Source organism: Sus scrofa, chromosome 4 (genome assembly GCF_054392235.1).
Source record: "Sus scrofa isolate SSC_HxYL_T2T_F1_AM1 chromosome 4, Sscrofa_HxYL_maternal_Yorkshire_Landrace_v2.0, whole genome shotgun sequence".
Classification (NCBI taxonomy): domain Eukaryota; kingdom Metazoa; phylum Chordata; class Mammalia; order Artiodactyla; family Suidae; genus Sus; species Sus scrofa.
This window is the reverse complement of record NC_139386.1, coordinates 57,363,965-57,391,405: the sequence shown is the minus strand read 5'-3', so window position 1 is coordinate 57,391,405 and position 27,441 is coordinate 57,363,965. Positions and strand designations below refer to the sequence as shown.

Sequence of the window (27,441 nt, the reverse complement as noted above, 5' to 3'; positions counted from 1 at the left end):
ATAATCTGAGTTATAATCCTCCTAATTCAAGCTCTAAACATTATCAACATTTTCATGAGATTTTATCACTCATGTTAATATGATTTCAGTAATAGGTGGCCCCAGGGATGGCATGAAAATAAATCCTAATTATGTTACAACTATAATACTCATTTATATTGAATGGATTTAAAGATTTCAAGAACAGGAGTCACCGTTGTGGCTAAGCGGTTAATGAACCTGACTAGTACCTATGAGGACACAGAGGGTCCTGGCCTTGCTCAGAGGGTTAAGAATCCAGCGTTGCCATGAGCTTTGGTGTAGGTCGCAGATGCAGCTCTGATTCTGCGTTGCTGTGGCTGTGGTGCAGGCCAGCAGCTTCAGTTCCAATTGGATACCTAGCCTGGGAACCTCCATATGCTGCAGGTGTGGCCCTAAAAAGACAAAAAAAAAATTTTTCAAAAACAAAAAATACTGTATTTCTATGTGTTTTTACTGCCACTGAATTTCCTAAAGAAATTTATTTCACACTGCTGCAAGAATTCAGGCCACTGTTTTCATTAACTAGAATTTAAATGTTACTAAATAAACTGAAATTCCACAACCATAAAAAAATGTTTTTTCTAATAAAGGAAAAGTAGTAATCCTGGTAACACTACAATTGTTATCATTTATAAGAAAACAATTTTTACTTTATCAGCATATTTCAACAGGTATCCTATTAATCCTGACTACATGGAAAAGATCTCGGAAGTGAGTAGTCTGTTCCCCTTTTTAGAGAAAAAGGTTGTGAACTCTAAATGTTGCCCTTAGTTGATTAACTTCATTATTTTCTGCTGTAATTTGAGCTTTCCAGATGCAACTGGAGTCCAATAATCAAGATGTCAGTCACAATATGTTTCTTTTAAAACAATTGCTATATACAGCATTTGAAATTTTTAAGTAGGGTAGATGCAGTAATATATAATTAAGGAACTTAAGGCTTTTCCTAGATCATAAAATTATGCTTGACTTATTTTCTGGATAGGTCAAGAACAATAACAATTAAATTGCCTCTCCCAGGACCCATGGTAGGCCTGATAATTAGAAGAAAAAAAAAATGTTTTTAGTATTATAAAGACAACATGTGCAGGAAAGCAGACCACTTACTAATTTAGAACTTTTCTAGCTATTGAAAAATATATTCCTCTGTCCTTGTTAAAGTGACTCAAAACTCTTTGCATCTTTGCAACAACAACAAAAGTTAATTAATTCTACTGTCTACTTATGCTGAATTTCAACAGTAATCCCTGAATTTGACGTCACTGAAATTTACTTCCTTCACGAAATCTACTATCTCTCTGTAACGAAAATGAAAATTACAAAGCATAGATCTGAGCATAAAACTTCAATGGTTTCATTGTTAAGAATGATACCTAACTCTCTAACATGTAGCAGATGGGCCCTGGCTACACCTTCAGCTTCATTTCCCACACTTCACTCCAGCAACACCAAAATACTTCTAATACCTATAATACATTGTACTGTCAAAATTCTTGCACTTCGTATTTGTTATTTCTTTTGCCTTGGGTACATCATAATTCCTATTTAAAACAGCGATTGGGCATTATAAGACTTTTTGGCATATAAATGAAATAATGAATTTTTCATTTATATCTCGATTTAAAAGGAAGAAACATCAGTAAATTTGCATTCATAGTATACTTGAGAGACTAGGCTTTGAGATACCATTTTTTCTCCCTGTAAGTTTAAATTTTAAAAGTGATGAGGTTAAATCTTTAAGTGAAAACCTCAATGCAAAATTAAGGGATTAAACTAGTTAGCAAACTCTTAATTACCCAAAGTTGTTACCTAAATTTAGACTAAGACTAAAATATTAAATTTAGCCTAAAAATATTTTGTGTTCAGGTAAATATCTACTTATTCTATTGGTGAGTTACGAATGTTTGATTTAATATGCTGCCAACAGTATTCCAGTTTCATTATGTAAAACTGAAGTCCTGGTGATGTAATGGAAGGAAATTAGCAGGTCAAAAACCCAGCAAGCATGTGATAAATGTGATTTTACTCCAGATTTAGAGAAATACTGTTTTCATAGAAACCATACATTTTGACAACATTCCTGCAATTGCCCCTCCCTTGACCTTCTGATTATGGTAATCACAAATCTGATCTCTTTTTCTATTTCTATGAGGTGTTTTTTTTTTTTTTTTTAGATTCTCTGTATAAGTGAGGTCATATAGTGTTTGACTTTCTTGTCTGACTTATTTCACTTAGCGTAATGCATTCAAGAACAATCCATGTTGTCCCAAGTGGTAGGATTCCCTCTTTTTAATGGGTAAATAATATTCCATTGAATAGAGATAACAAGATTTCTTTATTCATTCATCCATGGATGGACATGGTTGTTTCCATATCTTGGCTACTGTATATAATGCTGCTATGAACAGGGGGGTGTTCAGTTCCAGAAGTACAATTGCTGGACCACATAATGCTTCTATTTTGAATTTTTTGAGGCTCTTTCATACTTTTTTCTACAGTGGCTGTACCACTTTATAATCCTACCACCAGTGCACAGTGTTCCCTTTTTCTCACATCCATGCCAACATTTGTTATCGCTAGTCATTCTGGTGATGAATAGTCTAAGAGGTATGAAGTGATAACTCGTTTTAATTTGTGTTTCCTTATGAGTAGTGATGTTGAGCATCTTGTCATATACCAGTTGGCCTTTTATATGTCTTCTTTGAATAAAGGTCAATTCATGTACTTTGCCATTTTTAATTGAGTTATTTGGGTTTTATTTGCCACTGAGTCTTATGAGTACTTATATATTTTGAATATTAACTCCTTATCAGATATATGATTTGCAAATATTATTTCCAATTCCCACAGGTTATCTTTTCTCTTTGCTAGTGGTTTCTTTTGCTGTGTAGAATATTTTTAATTTGATACAGTCCCACTTGTTTATTTTTATTTTGTTGTTTGTGCTTTTATTGTTATATCTAACAAATTACTTCTAAAGCATATGTCAAGGAGCTTTGTTCCTGTTTTCTTCTAGGAGTTTCATGGTTTCACATATTCCGTGTGAGTCTTTAACTTTAATCCCTTTTGAGTTAATTTTTGTGAATAATATAAGCTATGAGTCCAGTTTCATGCTTTTCATGTGAATGTCCAATTATCCCAGAACCATTTATTGAAGAGATTGTCTTTTCTCCATTGAGTAGTCTAGCTCCCTTGCCAAATTGTTGACCAAATATACTTGGGTTTATTTATGGACTCTCAGTTTTATTTCATTAGTCTGTTTGTTTTTGTGCCAGCACCATAGTGTCTTAATGACATATATTTATCATATAGCTTGAAATACAGAATTTTGATATCTCCTGCTTTATTTGTCTTTCTCAGAATATATTTGGCCCTTCATGTTTCTGTGATTCCATATAAATCTTAGAAGTTGGTTATTTTTTTGTTTTACTTCTGTTAAAATTCTATCAGAATTTTGATAAAGATTGCATCTAATTCATAGATAGCTTTTGGTAATATTGACCTTTTAAAAATATTAATTCTTCCAATCCATGAATACAGGATATTTTTCTGTCTATTTGTACCTTTGAATTTTCATTGACATATTTCAACTTTCAGAATAGAGAACTTTCACCTCCATAGTTAAAATTTTTCCTAAGTATTTTATTGTTTTGACGCTACTGTAAATGGGATTGATTTATTTTTTTGTCTTCTTTTCAGAAATTTAACTTTTAGTGTATCAGCAGAAATGTCATCATTTTGGAAAAAGTCAATCAACATATCTGAGCTTGTTTTTGATTGTATTGAGGGGATAATAATATTCCCTTTGTAAGATTGTTATAAGGATTCTATTTAATAGACATGTTCAGAAATCAGATGAAGGCAAACCTTTCCTGTAATTCTCTTTATCTTTGACTTTTATTTTTCACTAATGGCAAAATTTATTCTTTCCAATTAAACATATTTGTGTTTAAAACAAAGTTTTCTTTGAAGGCTTCCTCCTTTTAAAGTGTCTGTCCTGTCCTTTTTCTTTTATGGCAGCTAGAGGGAAGGCTTCCATTTCCAAGTGGGTACCTGCTCACTCCCCCTGAGTTCTAGTTAAAGTGTCTAATTCTACTTGCCTACATCCTTTGGTCCCTACAGGGATTTGTTCCTTAGACTGAGTTTTTTTTTTTTTTTTTCCCCTTTTTTTTCCATTGTTGTTACTGTTCTCCACTTCAGTAGAGCCTAGTCCAGCAGGTCACTGGATGTCCTATACCTTACATGCTACTAGATAGTTTACACTTGGGCACAGACATCTCTAATTTCTGTAGACTCTCCATTGGCTACAGTTGGGATAGCGCTGTATCCTTCAGTCACCTCCTTACAAATCTATGGCATTTATTGTCCACTAATCCCTTCTCCTTGGGAGCCCTGGTGCAACATTCTATCACTTTCTCTACACTGAGAATGTATAACCCAATGATGTTTTTCCCAGGCCCATCTACTTAGTACCTTTCATAACTATTGATGTTCTGTCATAAATATGTCATATAAGTGTCAAGACAAAACTATGAACATTTTGTGGAAAGTTTGCAATGTTTCAAGACACTAAAATTCACTACCTAACCCCATAAATCTACCTGGATATTTCTACCATCTGCTCTTAACCCTTAACCTGAAGGATATCAAAACCCATGAGTCTAAATTTTTGTTTTCTTTCTTATTTCCTTAGATCTTTCCCAGAACTTTTCCAAGGGAGCAAAAATATCTTCTGTGTCAAATTATTTACCTCTCCAACATTATGGTTTACATGTTCATCCTCCTTTCATGTTCTGGTTCTTAATATTTAAAATCTGAATTTGAAGAATTCCAGGAAAACATTTCTCTATCTCCTTTTAATGAAGTTTCAAGACCATTATTTTATTAAAATTTAAATATGTATATACGAAAACCAAAACCAAAGAAATTTTTATTTAGAATACCATTCCACTTTCCAGTCTCCATGGGAATAAACTACAGCCTAATGGCCTTATCTCACCAGGAAAATGTCCTGAAATGGTGGAAAAAATTTCCAGAGTGGAAAACAATTTAGATGTTATCTTAAAATACTTCTTTGCTATACCCTTAAGAAACACAGCACATCTGGCATATTGAACATCTCTAATAAGTTCAAATTTAATTACTATTAACTCTAATTATAATATACATATGTTAATAATATAAATTATATAAACATGCATTTAAATATACATGTGCATTTAAAATATGCATTTAAATCATCATATACAATTATACATGATTAACAGTTTAGATATAATGGTTTATATTGAGCTCACAAAATAGTCTTTACTACATTTGTTAACTCTATAAATCTTATTCTTCTGATAAAGCAGAGTAACTTTTCAAGTTTTCCCTTGATTGAAACTACAGGCATATAATCTATGTTGAATTGTCATTCATAAGTGTGAGACAGCAGAAAAATAATTACCCTTCACTGTGCAACAGGAACAGACTGAAGACAGATGCTGACCCTGGGATTTAACAAGACTTTGTCTTGGCCCTGAGGATAGAAAAGTTTAGATACATCAAGTTGATATTGCTGCATAAAGAGTTATCTTTATTTTTTAAGATCATGTTTAAAACATAAACATTCCTGTCATTAATGAAAATAAAAGTCAAAGATAAAGAGAATTATAGGAAAGAAAGGATTGCCTTCATCTGATTTCTGAATGTATGTTATTAAATAGAATCCTTTTAACAATCTTACAAAGGGAATGTTATCACCCCTCAATAATACAACCAAAAACAAACTTGTTGCTGTAGAAATTCTAGGATATCTCATAAAGAGTTAAAAGAGCATTTGCATTTTTGTTCAGTCATATATGTTGACACTTAAGTAGACTACATTTAAAGATTGTATTGATGTATTAACAAGGGATTGGAGATCCTGTGGAGGCTCAGTGGTAATAAACCTAACTAGGAATCATGAGGATGCTGGTTGGATCCCTGGCCTTGCTCAGTGGGTTAAGGATCCAGTGTTGCTATGAGCTGTGGTGTAGGTGGCAGATATGGCTCAGATTTTATGTCCTATGGCTGTGGCAATAGCTGGCAGCTGTACTCCAATTGGACCCCTAGCCTGTTAACTTTCATATTCCACATGTGCAGCCCTAAAAGGCAAAATAAACAAATGAACAAACAAACAAACCCAAAGGATTAATCTCTAAAATGTACAAGCAGCTTATACAGCTCAAAATCAAAAAAATAAAAAAAAAAAAACTCTTGGGGTTTTGGGATTGTCATATATACAATAATGCAATAATATATTTAACAGATGGTCAACCAGGACATGCTATATAGCACAGGGAATTCTACTCAATATTCTGTGTTAACTTTTAGGGTAAAATAATATGAAAAAGAATGGATATGTGTATGTATATAACTGAATCACTGTTGTAGAGCAGAAACTATCACAACATTATAAATCAACTGTACTTCAATAAAGCTTTTTTAAAAAAAATGGAAAAAAAAATTTAAATGAACATAAGATACAAATAGATATTTCTCCAAAGGGGACATTCAGAAGGCCAAAGTCATATGAAAAGATACACAATATCACTAATTATTATAGAAATGCAAATCAAAACTGCAATGAGGTATCACTATACACCAGTCAGAATGGCCAATACCAAAAATTTACAAGTAATAAATGCTAATGAGGATGTGCAGAAAAAAGAACCCTCCTTCACTGTTGGTAGGAATGTAAATTGGTACAATCACATGTAAAACAGTATGGAGTTTTCTTAAGAAAACTAACACTAGGAGTTCCCGTCGTGGCGAAGTGGTTAATGAATCTGACTAGGAACTATGAACTATGAGGTTGCAGATTCGATCCCTGCCCTTGCTCAGTGGGTTAACGATGCGGCATTGCCATGAGCTGTGGTGTAGGTCACAGACACCGCTCAGATCCCGCGTTGCTGTGGCTCTGGCGTAGGCTGGCAGCTACAGCTCCGATTAGACCCCTAATCTGGGAACCTCCATATGCCGCGGGAGCGGCCCCAGAAATGGCAAAAAAAAAAAAAAAAAAAGAAAAGAAAACTAACAATACAGCTACCATGGGGTTCTGCAATCCCCTTCCTGGGCATGTATCCAGAGAAAAATATGATGAGAAAAAATACATGCACCCCAATGTTCATACCAGCACTATTTACAATAGCTAAAATAAGAGAGCGAACTAAATATCCACTAAAGATGAATGGATAAAGATTTATATATATATATAATGGACTATTACTCAGCCATAAAAAGAATAAAATAATTCCATTTGCAGCAACATGGATAGACCTAGAGATTATCATACTAAGTGAAATAGGAGAGAGAAGGACAAATGTCATATGATATCACTTATATGTAGACTCTAATAAAATGATATAAATGAACTTGCTTACAAAATAGAAAAAGACTCACAGATATAGAAAACAAATTTATGGTTACCAAAGGGGAGATAGGGGAAGGATAAATTGGAGGTTTGGGCTGTACAGCAGAAATTATCTCAAGATAGTAAATCAACTATACTAAAACTTTATAAAACTATTAAAACTAAAAAAGGAAAAAAATAAGTGTTTGGGATTAAAATATATACATTATCATATAAAAATAGATTACTAACAAGGATAACCAATGACCTACTGTCTAGCATGGGGAACTATATTCAATATCTTGTAGTAATCTGTAACCCAAAAAGAATGTAAAAAGATATATAAAATACATATATGTTTGTATGAAACTGAATCACTTTGCTATGCACCTGAAACTAGCATAACATTGTAAATCAAGTACATTTCAACAATTTTTTAAAAAATATTATTAATGTAGCACATTTTTCAAATGGGCTTTCAAAATTCTTTATTATAAGTAGTTGACTACACACCTAACCAGTGTGACTTGTGCTATCAGTTATGTCTAATGTGTTTTCTAATACTTTTCTGGAATTTCGATCAGTCATTTCAATGAGAATACCATTATATGCTATTGGAGGCTTGATTCTCTGAATTATTTACTCTCCAAAATGTTATACAGCCAAGAAATTCTCCAAAGATAGAATATTTATTGCTAGGAACCTTCATAGATATAGACATAGTAAGGTAGATGAGGTGTATTTCTTTTTTTAAAAGGACAACCTAATGAGGACTAATAAACCATTTTTTAAAGACTAAAGCAAACATAAATATCATAACAGAGCTGTGGGAGTGTTGCAACAAGCTTACAGGGAATAGTACAGAGATGGTAAGGAATGCTACATGAGGGACGTAATTTTTTAAAATAATAACACCAGGAGTTCCCGTCGTGGCGCAGTGGTTAACGAATCCGACTAGGAACCATGAGGTTGCGGGTTCGGTCCCTGCCCTTGCTCAGTGGATTAATGATCCGGCGTTGCCGTGAGCTGTGGTGTAGGTTGCAGACGCGGCTCGGATCCAGCGTTGCTGTGGCTCTGGCGTAGGCCAGTAGCTACAGCTCCGATTAGACCCCTAGCCTGGGAACCTCCATATGCCGTGGGAGCGGCCCAAAGAAATAGCAAAAAGACAAAAAAAAAAAATAATAATAATAATAATAATAACACCATCATTACTGAGGTAAATTTACATAAAATTTTAATTCAGAAATTTGAAGTAAACAAGGGAATGATTTTTGACAATTGTACCTAATCATGTGGATAGAACTCACACTGACATAGAATATTTATTTATATCATTTCCAATAGAAAAATAAAAACCTGGTTTTTTTTCAGTCAATCCCTTCTCCTCAGTCTTCATAAATATTGAATTGATTTTTTGTCCCAATAATTTTGTCTCAGGGAATTCCATAAAAGTGGAGTCACGTAGCGTACCATTTTTTGTGGTTGTTTCTTTTACTTGGCATAATTATCTTGAGATTTGCATATATTATTACATGAATAAGTTCATTTTTCTGTTTCTCAGTGGTATTTCATCCTGTAAGATATGGCAATGTTTATCCTTTCAAAATCTGATGGACATTTGGATTATTTTTTATTTAAAGATACGTAAATGAAGTTTTTAGGCATTGATATTACTCTGACTTGTATTAATTGTTTGATCATTGAATTATTTTTGTTCACATTTGTCAGAAGAATTTTGTTATTTCAATATTTATTATGCCATTGTATATGTTATACAACAGTTTCTTGAATAGTTCATTATCTTAGAAATTCTCACAAAATTTTGTTAAATTAAGAAGGCAGGAGTTCCCGTCGTGGCTCAGTGGTTAGCCAATCCGACTAGGAACCATGAGGTTGCAGGTTCGATCCCTCCCCTTGCTCAATGGGTTAACAATCCGGCGTTTCCGTGAGCTGTGGTGTAGGTTGCAGACGCAGCTCGGATCCAGCGTTGCTGTGGCTCCGGCGTAGGCTGGCAGCTACGGCTCCGATTAGACCCCTAGCCTGGGAACCTCCATGTGCCGCGGAAGTGGCCCTAGAAATGGCAAAAAGACAAAAAAAAAAAAAAGAAGAAGGCAATTTACAAAACTACTATGCATGCATATAGTTATATAAATATTTTTGTATATTTATTTTTATTTATATAAATATATATTTACATATTACATTGTGGTGTGAATTCAGTCTATATAGACAAGAGTAAAACAAAAGGTTATTTGTATTTTCTAACTGATATTTTATGAAATTACTTTTTCTAAATATTTTCCATATTTTTAATAACATATAAATTAAGGGATAAAAGCAAAAGTAAAATTAGAAACTATTTAAAATTAGAAATAATAGCCTTGTATTTATTATATTGTGTTCAAAATTCTATCACTTCCTAAAGTTCATTTACAAAACAATATGTCTTTTGCCAAATGAATGTTATGATATATTGAAAGTCTTTTTAATTTTTTGATGTTTACAATGTAAATTAACATAGTCAAACTTCTAGGAGCTTTTACAGGACTTATAAACAGCATTCTCAAAACTATTTTTGGGTTGAGCCCTACATCTACTATACATGATTGGGAAACTTATTTTGTACTATGGTACATGTATCAATCAGGTACATAAATTAGTAGAAATGCCTCTTGTGCTTGTAATGGGAGGGGATAAAAATTGTGTTAATGAGAATTTGAAAAAAATGAATAAATTAATACCATTTGCTGCCATGGTAATAAATCTCTTTTGAGAATTTATCATTTGAATTTTCAAAGTTATTTCTTTTTTTTTTCTTTTTACAGCCCCACTTTTGGCATATGGAAGTTTGCATTGAATCTGAGCCACATCTGTCACCTATGCCACAGTTTATGGCAACGCCAGATCTTTAACCTACTGAGCAAGGCCAGGAATTGAACCCATATTCTCACAAAGCCAATGTCAGGTCCTTAACCTCCAAGCCACAACAGGAACTCCTTAAATTCATTTCAAAATTATCAGAAAAGCAAGGTCTAGATCCATAATATTATTTTATTTTTATCACCCTTTGCTAAGTAACATTAAACTCTGCTGAGTTTGAAATATATCTACCAATGTAATTTAATGTATGTGTTCCTAAGCTACAAGATAAAAGAGAAAATATAAATGGGTTAATATATCAAACATTAAATCTAGACTTTTCAGTGTAGATCTGCAAGACCATTTCTTCAAAAAAGTAACTGCATAGAAATTAAGTTCTAATAGAGTAATAAAAAAATTTAAGTTAGAGGCTAAACAAGAAGACAAAGTGTGTCTATAATACACTGTTTATCTTCTAATCAATTTTCATTTGCCTCAACATTTATCAGATGGAATTAAACACTTCCCATGCTTATGTATATGATAGATCTATCAATCTATTAAATGAGACCCTCAGAAGAGGATTTGCTTTGGTTTATCAAAACTCTCAAAGTGTCTCTCATTGATCTAATCAGTTATTTATGCCTCAATTTTTAAGATGGATTAAATTGTATTTTAAGAGTGTAAGGTTCACTGAATAAAATGCCAAATGGCCCATATTGCATTCTGTCTTTTCACACAGTCATCCTTTAGATTATAAGTGTGGTTTCAAAAAGTTTCTGTCCACTATGAAGCTTTTAGAGATGGAAAGAAAAAAATCCCCCAGTTGTCATTAGTCCCATCTATCATCATTACCAACCACATATCTCTGACAAGGAAACTTATCTATTGATTTAAATGCTAAATAGGGACATGAGGAAACAACTGTCCCTTGTAGCATATGAATGTCATTCCATTTAGCGATTAAGAAAACGGAGTTTATTCAGACAGATCTCATTAACACATGTACTCTAACCTGAAATCTTTCTGTTATTCCCTGATCATGAGTACAGTTCATTAATCAAAGAGTAAATGACTTAAATGTATACAAATGTACATAAGATAGTAAAAATGATGCTTTGTTAACATATTCAAAAAAAGTGTATGAGAGCTTGCTATGGAATATATAAAATACCCAAAATAAAGAACAAAGTGTTGCCTATTTCATTGTTGTTGAAGACACTTGGTAATGACAGTAAGGGAGAAAAGGCTGCTACATGATTAATACTTTTTATATTTCACTGCGTCAAAAATAAACTTTTTGATACCTGAGTCAGAGCCAACTACCTACTTCTTGAATTGTCCCTGTTATTCTGGATGGAAGCGGAGGAAGTGTGGAACTAGGTGATTTACTACCACTCCCAGCAGACATTCATTTGATGGTACTCCTTCTTTTACTGCATTCCCTTATTGAAGAGCTTTGAATGTATATATTGGGAAAATATCAGTACTTATGTCTTGGGGGATAAATTAGGAGTTTGGGATAAACAAACACACAAAACTATAAATAAAATGGATAAACAAGAACCTACTCTATCAGACAGGAAATTATATTCAACATCTTATATTAACCTACAATGGAAAAAAAAGTCTGAAAAAGAACATATATAAATGCACACATGTATGTATATCTGAGTCACGTTGCTGTACACCTGAAACTATCACAACACTGTAAATCAGTCATACTTCAATTTTTAAAAAAATTATATATTTTTTTCTCCTATACTTCACCTGTTAAAGGGAAGTTTACAAATTTACATCATTCATTTAAAATCTTTAATGACAGAGTTCCCATTGTGGCGCAGCAGAAAAGAATCCAACTAGGAACCATGAGGTTGCAGGTTCAATTCCTGGCCTCGCTCAGTGGGTTAAGTATCCAACATTGTCAAGAACTGTAGTGTAGTTTGCAGACACAGCTTGGATCTGGCATTTCTGTGGCTGTGGCTGTGGTGTAGGCTGGCAGCTGTAACTCTGATTCGACCCCTAGCCTGGGAACCTCCATATGCCATGGGTGCAGCCCTTAAAAAAAAAGCAAAAAAAAAAAATCTTGAATGATATGTGTCAATAATTTATAGGAATTAAAATGATTTTTATTTTTGACAATAAATCATTATTTTAATATTTTGGTTCTTTAGTTTATTCGGCCTTGCCTCAGGTCTGGTCTAAAACTTTATCTCATCAAAGCTGTATTTTGAAACCTTATTCACTTGAAAACCATTCTTACCAGCTTCTTAGGTTTCTTTTTTTTAAATAAAATACTGTGTGACTTTCAGGTTGCATAATTTCATATCAATTTGTAAATTATGTTTTATCAAATATTCTGATATTGTTTTCTTTTCCTTTAGGGTGTTTAAGTAAATAGGTTACTGTGGTAACAAAACCTTTACATTTTTTTAAAACTCTGTTACTAATTTTAACTCTGGATTATATCAAATAAGTGTTAAATCATATACTGAAAAATGTAGAAATATTTATTGCCATAGCCCATTGAATTTTTAATTGAATTTGAATTGTTAGCTGTTTAACCATTTTAAGCTTGATCTTGTAGTTTTCTTTCTTTAGTTTATTTGTTTTGGCTTTTGCTTCTATGCTACATTAACTTGCTGTGTGACAATTTTACTATAATATTATAATAAAGACTGGGAAGATTTTCATGTGTGCAATGTCCATTGCAGTTTGCAATGTATTTCCCTCTGGTTCCTAGTGATCAAGCTTTCTATACTTTGTCACAAAAAGTGTGAATTGCAAGTGATTATTTTGGAGAATATTAAAATAAGAGTTCATGGTGTATTACTGTTGATTCACTTTGAATTAAAATATTTATGTTTCAGAGAAAAAAACATACTGTATAGCCTGAAGTTTAAACTCTGTTACTCTTATTTTAAAAAATAATAATTTATATAATGTATGGAAAATGGGATATTCTCAAATTGAATAAAGTTTTTATCCATTGAAGTACTAGTGTTTTATCTCTATCTCACTATATTGATCAGAATCACCTACATGTAATAAAATGTCTGTTCTGTTCTTGCCTGTCTCTTATGGATCAGTCCACTTCCCTTCTTTCTGCTTGGAATTTTGAAATCAATACTGCCCTTTTGTAAATGGTTTCTAAAGAACATCAATACTGTATTCATGGGTATCAGCAGCTAATCAAACAGCTAATCCTTAGATCTAGGATTTCTACATCCTTTTTGTACACGAAACCCTATAATATATTTTGTGACATATATTTCTGTCTTTTCCCTACACTCCCCACCTTGACTTTGTTATTCCATTCAGAAATGTGGAATCATGATTCTGAGCTGGCATTTCACTGATATATCATTACACTTTGCTTTAAACCTCCTCGATGTCACATTTTATTAAATTAAAGGAAGATATAGATGTTAAAAATGTACTATGTGCCAGATCTTATGCTCAGTAATGGGAAAAACATTGCCCTAATCAGCAGCTACATACATAATGGATAAATGTGTCAGTCAGTATTGGTCAACAAACGCCAAGAAAATGAGAGTCCCCTCGTCAGGATTGAAGACCAGTGGGACCCAGACCTGACTCAGACGAGACACTATCTTTGGTTAGGGTAGGGACAGCCACTGCGTATGCTATTGGAGCAGCAGATCAAGAGTGCACTGGAATTCAGACTAGCATGCCCGGACTGTCCAGTGTACTCCCCAGCCTGCATCTGGCACCCACTCCAGCCCCTCTTGCACCTGCACTGTTCCTCTGGAGTGAAGATACCAATTCTGGGAGTGGGGAAAGCACACACTTGGAACAGACCAGCTCAGACCCGACCCTTGGGACTTCTGCTTCAATACCATAGGACCTGCCCCTGCCCCTAATATGGCCCTGTTAGCCATGAATGGAGAATGGGCCTCTGGCTCTAGCCTCTCCATCTCCAGCCTCACACCACCCACCAAGGTGATAGCTGCCAGCACACCCTAGAGGAAGACATGACTCGTGCTCACTTCAGATCCAGTTTTCCCAGAAAGCCATTTGGTACATGCAGACTGCAAAGGGGTGCTCCCACACGAGGACACCCTTCAAAACTTCATACTAATTTCACAGAGACAGGGTAAGTTAAGCCAAATGAGAAGATGGAAGATTTCTTTCTGAGGAAGTATAAGGAAAAAAAAACTTAGAAAAAAAATTATGAAATAGAAATTAATAATTTACCAGATCAAGTGTTCAAAGCATTTGCAATAAAAACGCTAACAGAACTAGAGAAAATTATAGATGAATACAGAGAGAATTTTAACAAGGAACTATAAAACATAAACAAGAACAAGTGAGAGTTTAAGATTATAATAAAAGAAAAAAAACTAGAAGATATAGAACATGTAAGTTACATGGAAGATAGAATAATGAAAATCATCCATTTAGAACAGAAAAGAGAAAAACATTTTTTTTTAAAAAGTGGAATATAGCAATGTGAAAGAATAAATTTAATAACAAAATGAAAGAAAATATTCCTAAAACAGAAGAAACAATTGAGTCTTTAGTCTTTCCTATAGAAATGAGTTATAGAAAATATTTGAAAACAGAGAACCAAAAAGAAGCTTGTCAGTCATGAAATAACAAAGCAAAAGCAAAACATTCGATTTAAAAATCCTAGAACATTATGTGTATATTATGTATATATTATAACCACAAAACAAAAACAGTCACAGGATTGATAAGATTTTAAAATTTGTTTTTCTTTTTCTGTTCAAAACAGATGATTTTCTATCTTCCAAATCACTTGTGTGTTCCTCTGTATCATGTAACGGCTGCTAAATCCTTATAGTTTTTTTTTTTTTTTTCATTTCAGTTATTATATTTTTTCAAATCTCACTGGTTCTTTTTTTAGGTTTTATAATTCTTTGTTAATTTTTTTTTTCCATCAGCGAGAGTGATTTTTCAGCTTATGTCTCCTGAAATTTTGTATTCCAAAAAACAATTCTGTTTGCATTTCACTGGCCTGTTTTGGCCATGGCCATACCTAACTGCATAGAAGGCCGGGAAAAGTAGTCTTTAAACCGGATATTTTTACCACTTTAAATACAAGATTTCTATTACTAAGGAGAAAATAAACAGTGGCTATAGGATGGCAACCAGCAATTTGTGCTAAATCGTATCTTTGTATTTCTTTTAGATACAAAAGAAATGTTTGAGATATGATCTCCATCTTATGTTACAAGTATTTAAAATCAGGTATCAATACTATGACTTTTCCCTGCAATTACCTGATTTGTAAAAATAGAGTTTATATATTTTAATTGCAGGCAATTTTTTTTTTTCTTCTCTTGAGCCTCCATAGGTGTCTAGTTATTTTTTTTCTCTTGAATTCTACCTGCTCTGGTCATTAGCAGCATTTTCCTTGAAACTTGAGATTTGCAACCCAACCCAACCCACCAAATTTGCCCTCCATGTTAACCATTTATTCCACCATTGCTGACCTTAACTTGTATCTTAGGTACCCAGGAATGTAGTTTTTAAAAAGTGGCTTATTGCCTATTTGACATCTACTGAAAAAGACTCAGAACTCTTATTGGAAGTAAATCTTTTTGTATCCAGCATGTACTTCTACCTATATCTGTGCAGAGACAGAATATTACATATTGTAGAATCAGTTATTGGTTTTTACAAAAGGAAGAAAAAAAAAACCTTCTGGGATAAATAACAAAGGTTTGTTTTTAGTGGAATACATAGAAATAAATAAATTAGGACTTCCTTTTAAAAATGTTCAATGTTACCTGGAGCTGATATTCTTAATGAAAATTATTTATAAATCTGGATAAAAATATATAAAAAAAATCAAGCTAAGTCATTGAAGAACTGGCAAGATAGTAAACAACTGTCCCAAATCTGAATTTCAAGATAACTGTTAACAGGATTTTTACATAATGATTATTAAAATTCCAGTTGTAAGGGGAAAAATGTGTTTTGTAATTAGTTTTATTTTCCCTTTTAGCAAGCTTCACTGGCCAGATGCTTGATTTTTTTTTTTTTTTTTTTTTTTTACTTTAGGGCCACACCTGCTGCATATGGAAGTTCCCAGGGTAGTGTCAAATCAGAATTGCAGCTACTGGCCTATGCCACAGCCACAGCAACATGGATCTGAGCCACATTTGTGACCTACACCTCAGCTCACAATGTCAGATCATTAAACTACTGAGCAGGGCCAGGGATTGAACCCACATCCTCATGGATACTAGTTGGTTCATTACCACTGAGCCACAATGGGAACCCCAGATGCTTGATTTTATTTCCCACCTAATAATATCCTATCAGGGTGCTATTAGGTGAATTGCAGACATTCTCTATGTCTTAGTTTCTATATCCATAAACTGTTGATTGAAAAACTACTTGCCTTATAGAGTTTTAAGATAATTAAGTCAATTCACTTAAAGAATGATCCCTAGCCCTTAGTAAATGCTCAATTATTTTAGCTATTCATCAGTTGGAGGTACATATAACATACAAAATTTAAAGCAATCTCAAATTCCAATTGTTTCAGCGTAAGATAGAGCATGAATACATGTCAACATCCATGTCTATATGCATACTTATGTGAATGCAACATTTTTTCTGAAGTTACAACATGTCTGAAACTATATAGGGATTTGCCTGCCCCCACCACCTATGAAATCCAGGTTCTCTAGTGTCGGGAGACATGTTTCTACAATATTTTCTTAGCCTCTTTTCTTCTATTTTTTTATGCTGAAAACTCCATTTTGTCCTGCTATACTTTACCCCATATTCCTGCTTGAAAAACAGTCACAATGCTGGTAAATGACTTAGGCTTAAAAAAGACCAAAAGGCATAAGTTATTCATGCGGTCAGCTGAATGAGGACATGATGCATTGGTCTAGGCATGCTGAACCTGTGCAGATAGGCATGCCATTTACATAGCATGATATGTCCTGTTAAAATAAGAGAAAGAGGAACCTCATGGCCCCAAAGGGTTTATGATCAGTCATTAGCAGGATATGCATCAGCAAAGAGAAGAGGTGTAAACCTAGGCATGCAGAGTTGCCACTTGCATTTTGCCTTTTGTGTTTGTGGAAGCACAATGATGATTCTCTAGATGCTATGCATAGATAGCTAATGCCAATCTTCCTCAAACGCTAATGATTGTTAAATGCCTAAACATCAGAATAAAAGCTTAACCATCCACCAGCTGTGACTTTTAAAATATTAAAAAGAACTTTTAAAATAATAAAAACTATATCCTGTACCTATAGACCCCTCCTCATTTGACTTAATCCTAAAGAGCACAATAAAAGCACTGTGATTTCTTGAGGCAGCACTCTTGGTCCCTGAGACCTTGAGTTTCCTGGTTCCCACCTTTAATTAAGATAAATGTCTCTGTGTCTTGTTTTATGTTAACTTTTTTCTTAAGTTCCACAGCACCCATTCTTCAGCCTTCACCTGCCGATCTGGTCTCAGCACTCTAGAATTCACCTTCTTAGCAATGAGTCTCCAAAATTCCAATCCCACTCTAACTCTCTTGCAAGCTTGAGTCTCTGCCAGTTGAAGCACACATTCTCTCTAACTAGGAAACAGCACTTCTTTCTAAGCTACTAATGCCAAACCTTTTCATAATTATTATAAACATATGATGTACCATTTTTTGACTTAAGAATCAAAAAGAATAAGGAATTTAACTAATCACAAAAAATCAATAAAATTACTTAAAACACACTTCTCATTCAGCAACCTGTCCTTCTGCTTCTATATACCTGTGGGTTCTATATATTTTGATGTATGGAATTTGGACTATATGATAAACTAGAATAGAAATAATACATTAAATTTCTATCTGGTTTGATTTGATATAAATGTTATAGTATCATTTGATATCATTTCTAGAATTGAAAAAACATATGAAAACAAGATAGCTCCGTCTTTAAAGTGGCTGGCTTTGATTTAGTGTTATACTACTATTTTGTTTTATGAGTTCTGTAATATCAGCCTATTTGGTTCATAATGAATACATGATGAATAATTCATAACATGTAAAAATTAATCAAGGAAATTTGATTTTACAGATGTTTTTCTTAAAAAAAGGACAAAGACTCCATATATATCATGAGACGTATTTTTAAAATAACATTGAATTTTCTGTTAAAATTAAGTCTAAAATGCAATATAGTCTTTAAGATCAAAAGCAATTCTCTAAGTAAAAGCATTTATCTAAATGGGTGCAATATAACAATGTATAGGTTTATGCACAAAATTCAACATAATCATGGACAATCTTACTCTGCTTCTTTTTCCATCTAATTTCAAATCATACTAAAAAATAAATCAGTTAAACTGATGACTTTTATAAGGTACTGATTTCCTTAGAGAAATAGCACCAATTCTTGTAAATTATGTAACCTTGGAAATGTGCAATTGTGATTTGTAATGTGGGTATTTATGAGTATACTGTCATAGTATTCAAAATTCCCTAATCTTACTACTATACTCTTGTTCTAACCACAGTGAAAATTCTTTTGATAACCCTAAGGGTTAACTAAATAACATATTCTCAACTAACTTTCATTCACTTAATGTGCCTTATTAGACATGGCAGAAATCTAGCATTTTTGTTCCTGTTTATTCTTTTTCTTTTCTTTTTTTGGCTTTTTAAGGATGCACCTGTGGTATATGGAAGTTACCAGATTAGGGGTCAAATCAGAGCTATATCTGTGGCCTACGCTACAACTCACGGCAATGTCGGATCTTTAACCCACTGAATGAGGCCAGGGATTGAACCCACATCCTCATGGATGCTAGTCAGATTCATTTCCACTGAGCCACAACAGGAACTCTGCTCTTTCCTCTTAAAAAGTACCACCCACACCTTCCTGTTTCACTTTCCAGGGTTTCAATTACCTGCAATCAACCATGTTCTGAAAATATTAAGTGGAAAATTCCAGAACTAAGCAATACATGTTTTAAATTGCATGACTTTGTGAGTAGTGTGATGAAACCTTTTGCCATCCTACTCTGAATCACCCTGGATTTGAATCATCCTATTGCCTAGCATGTCCCTCTGCTAATCAGGTGGTAGCCCTCTTCCTCAGATTCTCTGCTGCACGACAGCAGTGCTTGTGTTCAAATAACCCTTATTTTACTTAATAAAAGCCTCAAAGCTCGAGAATAGGAGGCTGGCAATTTGGATATGCCAGAGAATCTGTAAAGTGCTTCCTGAAATGAAGAGATGAAAGTTATTCACTTAATAAGAAAAGCAAAAAATCACATGCTGAGTTTGCTAAGATCTAACTTAAGTTAATCTTTCATCAGTGAGATTGTGAAGAAGGGAAAAGAAAGTTGTCCTAGTTTTATGGTCGTACCTTAAACTTCCTCAAACTATCTTAAATGTTGAGGTCGTACGTACCTCAAACTACCTCAAATGTTGTGAACACAGTGCATGAGTGTTTATAGCAAAGGTGGAAAAGACATTACATTTGAGTAATAAGATATTTTAAGAGATATACCACATTCACATAACTTTTATTACAATATAACTTTTATTACAATAAGTTTTATAATTGTTCTATTTTACTTAGTTATTTTTATTAATCTCTTACTATGGCTAATTTATAAATTAAACTTTTACTTTAGGTCGTTATGTATGAGAAAAACATAGTATATAGATGGAGTTCAGTACCATCTGTGCTTCCACACATCCTCTGAGGGTCTTGTACTGTATTCCTCCATGGAAAAGGGAGAACTACTATACTGTTTTCTTCTAACCTCAGTGAAAAATGGCATTGAAAGCTTCAGGTCTCTTAAGGTGATATGAAAGAGGTTGAATTAATGTACTGATTTTTCTGCAAAAGGTTGGTTCCCATTCACATGGAATAGGTAGATCTTTCAAATTGATGAGGTTACCTTCAGAGCTTTTCATCTATGACTGGAAATGTCCCATTAGTGAAGGATATAAATAGAATTCTCTATGTCAATCATCTACCTATCCTATGAGGTAAAAATGGAAATGAAGTTGACAAGAAATGGAGATGTCTTCATAGAACTGACTCTGAAAGGGGTATGGCATGTGATAGATCTGAAGAAAGATCCTCAAACCCAGGAAACTACTTAGGAAAAGGATAGTTCCCTGTCCTCTGATAATGCAATTTTTTATAGTCTATCCCCTGTATCTTTTTCTTTACATATAATGTTTTTTTTTTTCATACCATACCCTGAGTCTGAAGCAGAATTGAGCCCGTTATTTTCTAAATGATATTTGAAAGGACTAACGTTTAGTACATTCTAAATAAATATAAAAGGCATCAGATTCAGTTGTATAATAAATATTGCATGTCTTAACTTTGTTCTTAACCCAGAGGCAGCATTTTGTTGGACTGATAGGAAAATCCAACTCAGGCAGTAGGAGAGCATATCTGCACTCTCCAGGACCTACAAAGACCTAGGAGGTTTACATTTCTGCTTAGTAAATGGAGGAAGGATCTCTAATATCAGTGGAACATGGTCATCATGAATCTTCTTATCTAAGCCCTCCCAGTCTCCTGTCCTTTGGTTTATGTCCTTATTTCCATCACAAATGGAAAACAGAAATTCTGAGAATGGAATTCTGATGCCTGAAGTCTAGCTTCCCACTGACACAATATAGCCCTCCTTTCAAGGTCTCTCTCATCCAACCACTCTCAAGACTACTCAGGTTCCAGGAAACCACAGCCATGTTATCTCCTTATCATTTATTGAGATAAAACTCTTATCTTTTCTGATTTTCAATATCATATTTAATGGACTTATAATACAATAAAAGCCAATTTTTACCTCAGTGCTTTTTCTAAGTGGGATACACTCTTTTGTCAATTATACTTCTGCCACTAAATAGCAAGCCCAGGAATTATTATTATTTGAAGGGTCACAGATATTTGCTTCATGCATTGGATGGCCAGAGCTTCCAAAGACTACAGCAAGTAGATGCAGTAATTGGTGATGCAACACTCTGATCAGCCATCAGTCAACCAATAAGACTCCTCTTTTCATACTATGTGACATCAACTCAAACTCAACACAAATCTTAAGGCTAACCAATGGTGTTTGATTATACTTTGTATTATATGGCATATAAATAGTTGGCTGTGTTGATGACAGCTAAAAGGCAATAATCTCTTCTCTGATTATACCATCTATAGGTTTAACCACTTATCTCAGGATAACACTACAGAGTTAGACTAAATATTTTATTTTTATGTAATTCATCCACTGGCAAATAGTCTCATAGTCTGTAATCCACTGGCCTTAGGATATAGAGAGGGCAGAGTGAAGGATAAAGGCTCAAAAACACCATGAGTTACTTCATAAAACTCTTTTTAAAAAAATTTGTCTATTCATGTGCTATCTTTTCTTTTTTGGATCAGATATCAATTCCTTACACATTATCGAAAAATAATATAAGACATATAACCAGGACCATCATTTCAGGACAATTATTTAAGTCATTTCTTTTCCTCACACTATCATATACATTCACAAATCCAAGGATTTCTATGATATGCACCCTTTATATTAAGCACATTAAAAGTGATTTTAAGCCATGTGAATGCCATTTAGAGAAATAAAATCATTTTTTTTTTTGCCCTCAAATTACTTATTTCTCTGTGGGTTAACACATATTTGGCATATTAGAAGAACATCTAGATTTTGATAAATTTTAATAGTCTATATAGTGAATTTGCTTTCAGTGAAACATAGGCCACCAACTTCATATTGACATTTGCTTTTTGTTTCTATGTGGGTTTGTTTTAATTATCCAAGAGTAGTTATGAGGAAGCCTGATTTTAAATATCAAAGACTCCATTAACAATTAACAAAAGAGTGTATCCCACTGAGAAAAAGCACTGAGGTAAAAATTGGCTTTCATTATATTATAAGTCCATTAAATATGATATTGAAAATAAGAAAAGTATTAAAGATTTCAATTTTTACTTATTTGTAAAGAATTATTATAATATCTCAAGTTAAAAATGAAGTATTACAACTATAACAGAATTTTTACCATTTATTAAGACAATATGGAAGATGAGCTCACATCACCCTTTAAAAGGGAATCTATTCTGATAAACTTTAATAGGCATATCTTATTGAGGGAAAGACAACATGACCTCTGAAACAATTCAGATCTATTAAACTGTAATCCGTTAGAGTTCTTTGAAGGGAAAATCCTATTAAGAACAATAAGAAGAAAATGTAGGGAAAAACATTAATCTAAACATATTTAAGTATATTTATAGTTTAATACAAATGTCACAATATTCTACACCAAAGACTACAAAAAACATAGTAATGGAGTTGTGGAACACTGTTTCATTGTGGCTAAACACACGTCTTAAATATAAGGCTCAAGAAAACCATAAGTAGATAATTGATTTCATGACCTAAAGAAGCATAAATGAGAGAGAGGACAAGATGGCGGAGGAGTAGGGGGACACGATCGCCCTCTCCCACAAACACAACAAAAAAAAGCACATCTACAGAATAAATGACTCGCACAGAACAGCAACCAATCGCTGGCAGTGGAACCTAAACTCCAATAACTGCAAGAAGTTCATGACATTACTGGGCAGATCGGGAGAAAAGAGGAGAGTGAGAGAAGGTGAATCCAAGCAGGACGAGCGCTCCCGAAAGGGAACTGAGGAGGAGAAAGGGATCCCGCACCCTGGAAAGTCACCTACTCAGGGGAAAGATCAAATGAACCAGAGGAATCTCCAGATGCAGAGAAGAGTGTAGCAGTAAGTTGGAGTACTGAAAAGCCGATCAAGAACCGAATGAACCATCTGAACTACGGGCACAGTCACCAAAAATTGAGACGCCTGGGTGGGGGCTGGGCACTGAGTCCTCAGCTCCAGAGGTTAGTCCCCAGGAAAGGGCCGGGGGATGCCTGGGTGGGGGCTAGGCACCGAGACCTCGGCTCCAGAGGTTAGTCCCCGGGAACGGGCTGGGGGTGCGGGGCAGAGCAGAGACTGCTTGGGAGGTCTGGAAACCAGTCTGTCAAGTTTGACTGGGCAGAGACTGCCTGGGAGACTAGAAAACAAAGCTGTCGCAGAGGAAGGGAGCAATACTCTAGGGGCAGGGAAGTGGAAAGCCACATCAGAGGGAACCTGGGAGAAGAGCCTGGTCTGCGCCCCTGCTGGGGAGGGGAGAGAAGAAGGGGTGGGTCCCCATAGAATACTCCCCACACCACAGCAAGCTTACAGGCCCGCTAGCTAGCAGAAAGCTCTGCTTCCCAGTGCATCCTCTCCCCCCAACCCCCGCCACCCCCTACTCTCTCGCCGGACCTGGGGCTGCCTGCCATCCAGGAGGGCTGGCCTCAACAATTGCCTGAAGCCTACCACCACAGGGGCTGTCCCTGCACAGGCCTGCTTGCCCTTTGGAGGGGCTACACTTCCGCAGAGCAGCACCAAACAGCATCAGCCCCCGAGAAAAGGCCTGCAGCCCAGATAACCTAGAACAAGCCTAGCCAGGCCGTGAATAGATCTACCTAATTCTTGGACGGTTTTTCTGAGTCGGGCTGCCCTGGGGAGGAGCCTCTTGGGTTTCTAGCAGCCCTGCTACCCGCCAAAGTCCCCAGGGGGTGCCAAGACCTAGTGGATCATCTGCATAGGAATGCCAGCTCAAGGCAGGACCCCCTGCAGCCCAGAAAAGCTGCAACAAGCCTGGCCGAGTCGGGAAAAGATCACAAACAGTTTTTCTGAGTCAGGCTGCCCTGGGGAGGAGCCTCCGGGGTTTCCAGTGGCCCTGCTACCCACCCAAGCCCCCAGGGGGTGCCGAGACCTACCGGATCAGCTGCATAGGACTGCCAGCTCCAGGCAGGACCCCTGCAGCCCAGAAAAGCTGCAACAAGCTTGGCCAGACTGTGAAAAGATCCGCCTACATTCGCAGGCCGTCCTTCTGAGTTGGGCTGCCCTAGGGAAGAGCCTCTTAGGTTCTCAGTGACCCAGATAGCTGCTCCAGCCCCCAGGGGATGCTGCACTCCTGAGGAACAGCTGCCCAACACCGCCAACCCCCTGCAAGAACCCCACAGCCTAAAAACACCAGAGCAATCTCTGCGTGACCAAGTGAAATATGCTACCAGCGTGGTGTGGACCTCCCAGTCCTGCCTGCCCTCAGGAAGTCCTCCTTTGCTTCAAAGAAACACTGTTAGCCCCATCAACACTCCAGAAAAGCCACACTGCCTCAAAAAAGATTGACCAACAACACCAGCCCTCAGGAAATATTCCACAGCAGTGACAAGGCAAACACTGCCCAATCACGGAGAGTACAACTCCCTCAGGAGAAAGAAAACAACAAGCAAGATGAAGAAGCTGAGAAACCACCCCAGGTCAAACCAACAGGAGAACTCACCTAAAACAGTCAACAATGAAACAGATCTCTGCAGTCTGACAGATCTGGAGTTCAAAAGAGAAACAGTGAAAATACAGAAGGAATTAAGAGAAGATATGAACAGTAATGCAGATACCCTCAGAAAGGAACTAGAAAATATAAGGAGGAGCCAAGAAAAACTAGAACATTCATTTGAAGAGATGCAAACTGAACTAGGGGCAGTAAAAACCAGAATGAATAATGCAGAAGAACGAATCAGTGATATGAAAGATAGAACAATGGAAATCACCCAATCTGGACAGCAGACAGAAAACCGAATCAAAAAACTGGAAAGCAATATAAGAGACCTATGGGTTAATATAAAGCAGGCCAATCTACGCATAATAGGAATTCCAGAAGGAGTAGAAAAAGATAAGGGGATGGAAAATATATTTGAAGAATTTATCAATGGAAACTTCCCAAATCTAAAGGATACTGGATTCAAGATACAAGAAGCACAGAGGGCCCCAAACAAACTGAACCCAAACAGACCCACACCAAGACACATCATAATAAAAATGGCAAAAGTTAGTGATAAAGAGAGGGTCCTAAAGGCAGCAAGAGAAAAACAGAATGTTACCTACAAGGGAACCCCCATAAGAATATCAGCCGATTTCTCTACAGAAACACTACAGGCCAGGAGGGAATGGTAAGAGATATTTAAAGTGCTAAAAGGAAAAAATATGCCACCTAGAATACTCTATCCAACAAGAATATCATTTAAAATAGAAGGGGAAATAAAAATTTTTCCCAACAAACAAAAACTTAAAGAATACAGCAACACAAAACCCAGGTTAAAGGAAATATTGAAAGGGCTTCTCTAAACCAAAAAGAAAGGAAGGAAAGGGAAGAAAAAAGAAAAGAAAAAAAAAAAAAAGAAGAAGAAGAAGAGGAAGAACTAGGACTGAGGAAACCGCAATCAGAGAGCAGTCACTCAAATAAGCCAGCATACAGATTTAATCATGAACATGCTTCAAACAAAATAAAATTAAAAAGAAAAAAATAAAAAAGAGTCATCAAAACCATAAAATGTGGGCAAGGGATGTTAGGAAGAAAATAACCGTTTTGGTTTGTATGTATGTCTCTCTTCTTAATTTTAATATAGTAATGAAGTGTTTGAACTCACAGGACAATCAGGCTAAAACACACAATTATGGGAAGGGGTTAGCATACTTAAAAAACAGGGCAACCACAAGCCAAAACCAAATATTGCATTTGCAAAAAATGAAAAAAAAATACACTCAAGCAGATAATAACAGGAGACCATCCAACCAAAAAAAAAAAAAAAAAAAAAGGAAGAATGGAGAACCATAGAATCAACTGGAACACGAGGTTCAAATGGCAATAAATAATCATCTATCAATTATCACCTTAAATGTCAATGGACTGAATGCCCCAATCAAAAGACACAGGGAGGCTGAGTGGATAAAAAGGCAAAAACCTTCAATATGCTGCCTACAAGAAACTCACCTTAGGACAAAAGATACATATAGATTGAAAGTGAAAGGCTGGGGAAAAGTATTTCACGCCAATAGACATGACAGAAAAGCAGGAGTCGCAATGCTCTTATCAGACAAAATAGACTTTAAAACAAAAGACATAAAGAAAGACAAAGAAGGACACTATTTAATGATTAAGGGATCCATCCAAGGAGAGGATGTTACTATCGTCAACATATATGCCCCAAATATAGGAGCACCCAGATACATATAACAAATATTAACAGACATAAAGGGAGATATTGATGAGAATACAATCATAGTAGGAGACCTTAATACCCCCCTCACATCAATGGACAGATCCTCTAGACAGAAAACCAATAAAGCAACAGAGATCCTAAAGGAAACAATAGAAAAGTTAGACTTCATTGATATCTTCAGGACACTACATCCAAAAAAAGCAGAATACACATTCTTCTCAAATGCTCATGGAACATTCTCAAGAATTGACCACATATTGGGACATAAAGCGAATCTCAATAAATTTAGGAGCATAGAAATTATCTCAAGTATCTTCTCTGACCACAATGCCATGAAATTAGAAATCAACCATGGGAAAAGCAAAAGAAAAAACCTACTACATGGAGACTAAACAACATGCCACTAAAAAACCAATGGGTCAATGAGGAAATCAAGAAGGAAATTAAAAACTACCTTGAAACAAATGATAATGAAGACACAACCTCTCAAAATCTATGGGATGCTGCGAAAGCAGTGCTCAGAGGGAAATTTATAGCAATACAGGCCTTTCTCAAAAAAGAAGAAAGATCCCAAATTGACAACTTAACCCTCCACCTAAACGAATTAGAAAAACAACAAAAAAGACCTAAAGTCAGCAGAAGGAAGGAAATTATAGAGATCAAAGAAGAAATCAATAAAATAGAGACTGAAAAAACAATAGAGAAAATTAATAAAACTAAGAGCTGGTTCTTTGAAAAGGTGAACAAAATTGACAAACCCCTGGCTAGACTCACTAAAAAGAGGAGAGAAAGAACCCAAATCACCAAAATTATAAATGAAAAAGGAGAAATCACAATGGATACAGCAGAAATACAAAAAACCATAAGAGAATACTATGAACAACTATATGGCAACAAGTTTGACAATCTGGAAGAAATGGACAATTTTCTAGAATCTTACAGCCTGCCAAAACTGAATCAAGTAGAAACAGACCAACTGAACAGACCGACCACTAGAAATGAAATTGAAGAGGTCATAGAAACACTCCCTACAAATAAAAGTCCAGGACCAGATGGCTTCACAGGTGAATTTTATCAAACA

The 27,441-nt window shown here is 35.2% G+C and overlaps 1 long non-coding RNA gene across 1 annotated transcript in view; it reads right to left on the bottom strand.

Annotated features, from left to right (window-relative positions):
* LOC146403814 (uncharacterized) overlaps positions 1–24,311 on the bottom strand; it is an 86,939-nt gene extending 62,628 nt beyond the window's left edge. The window contains exons 1-2 of the long non-coding RNA XR_014844988.1: positions 24,078–24,311; positions 5,471–5,542 (exon numbers count right to left, since the gene is read on the bottom strand). This is a non-coding gene — a long non-coding RNA (uncharacterized LOC146403814). The remainder of the gene's footprint in view (positions 1–5,470; positions 5,543–24,077) is intronic.
* Positions 24,312–27,441: the final 3,130 nt, after the last annotated feature.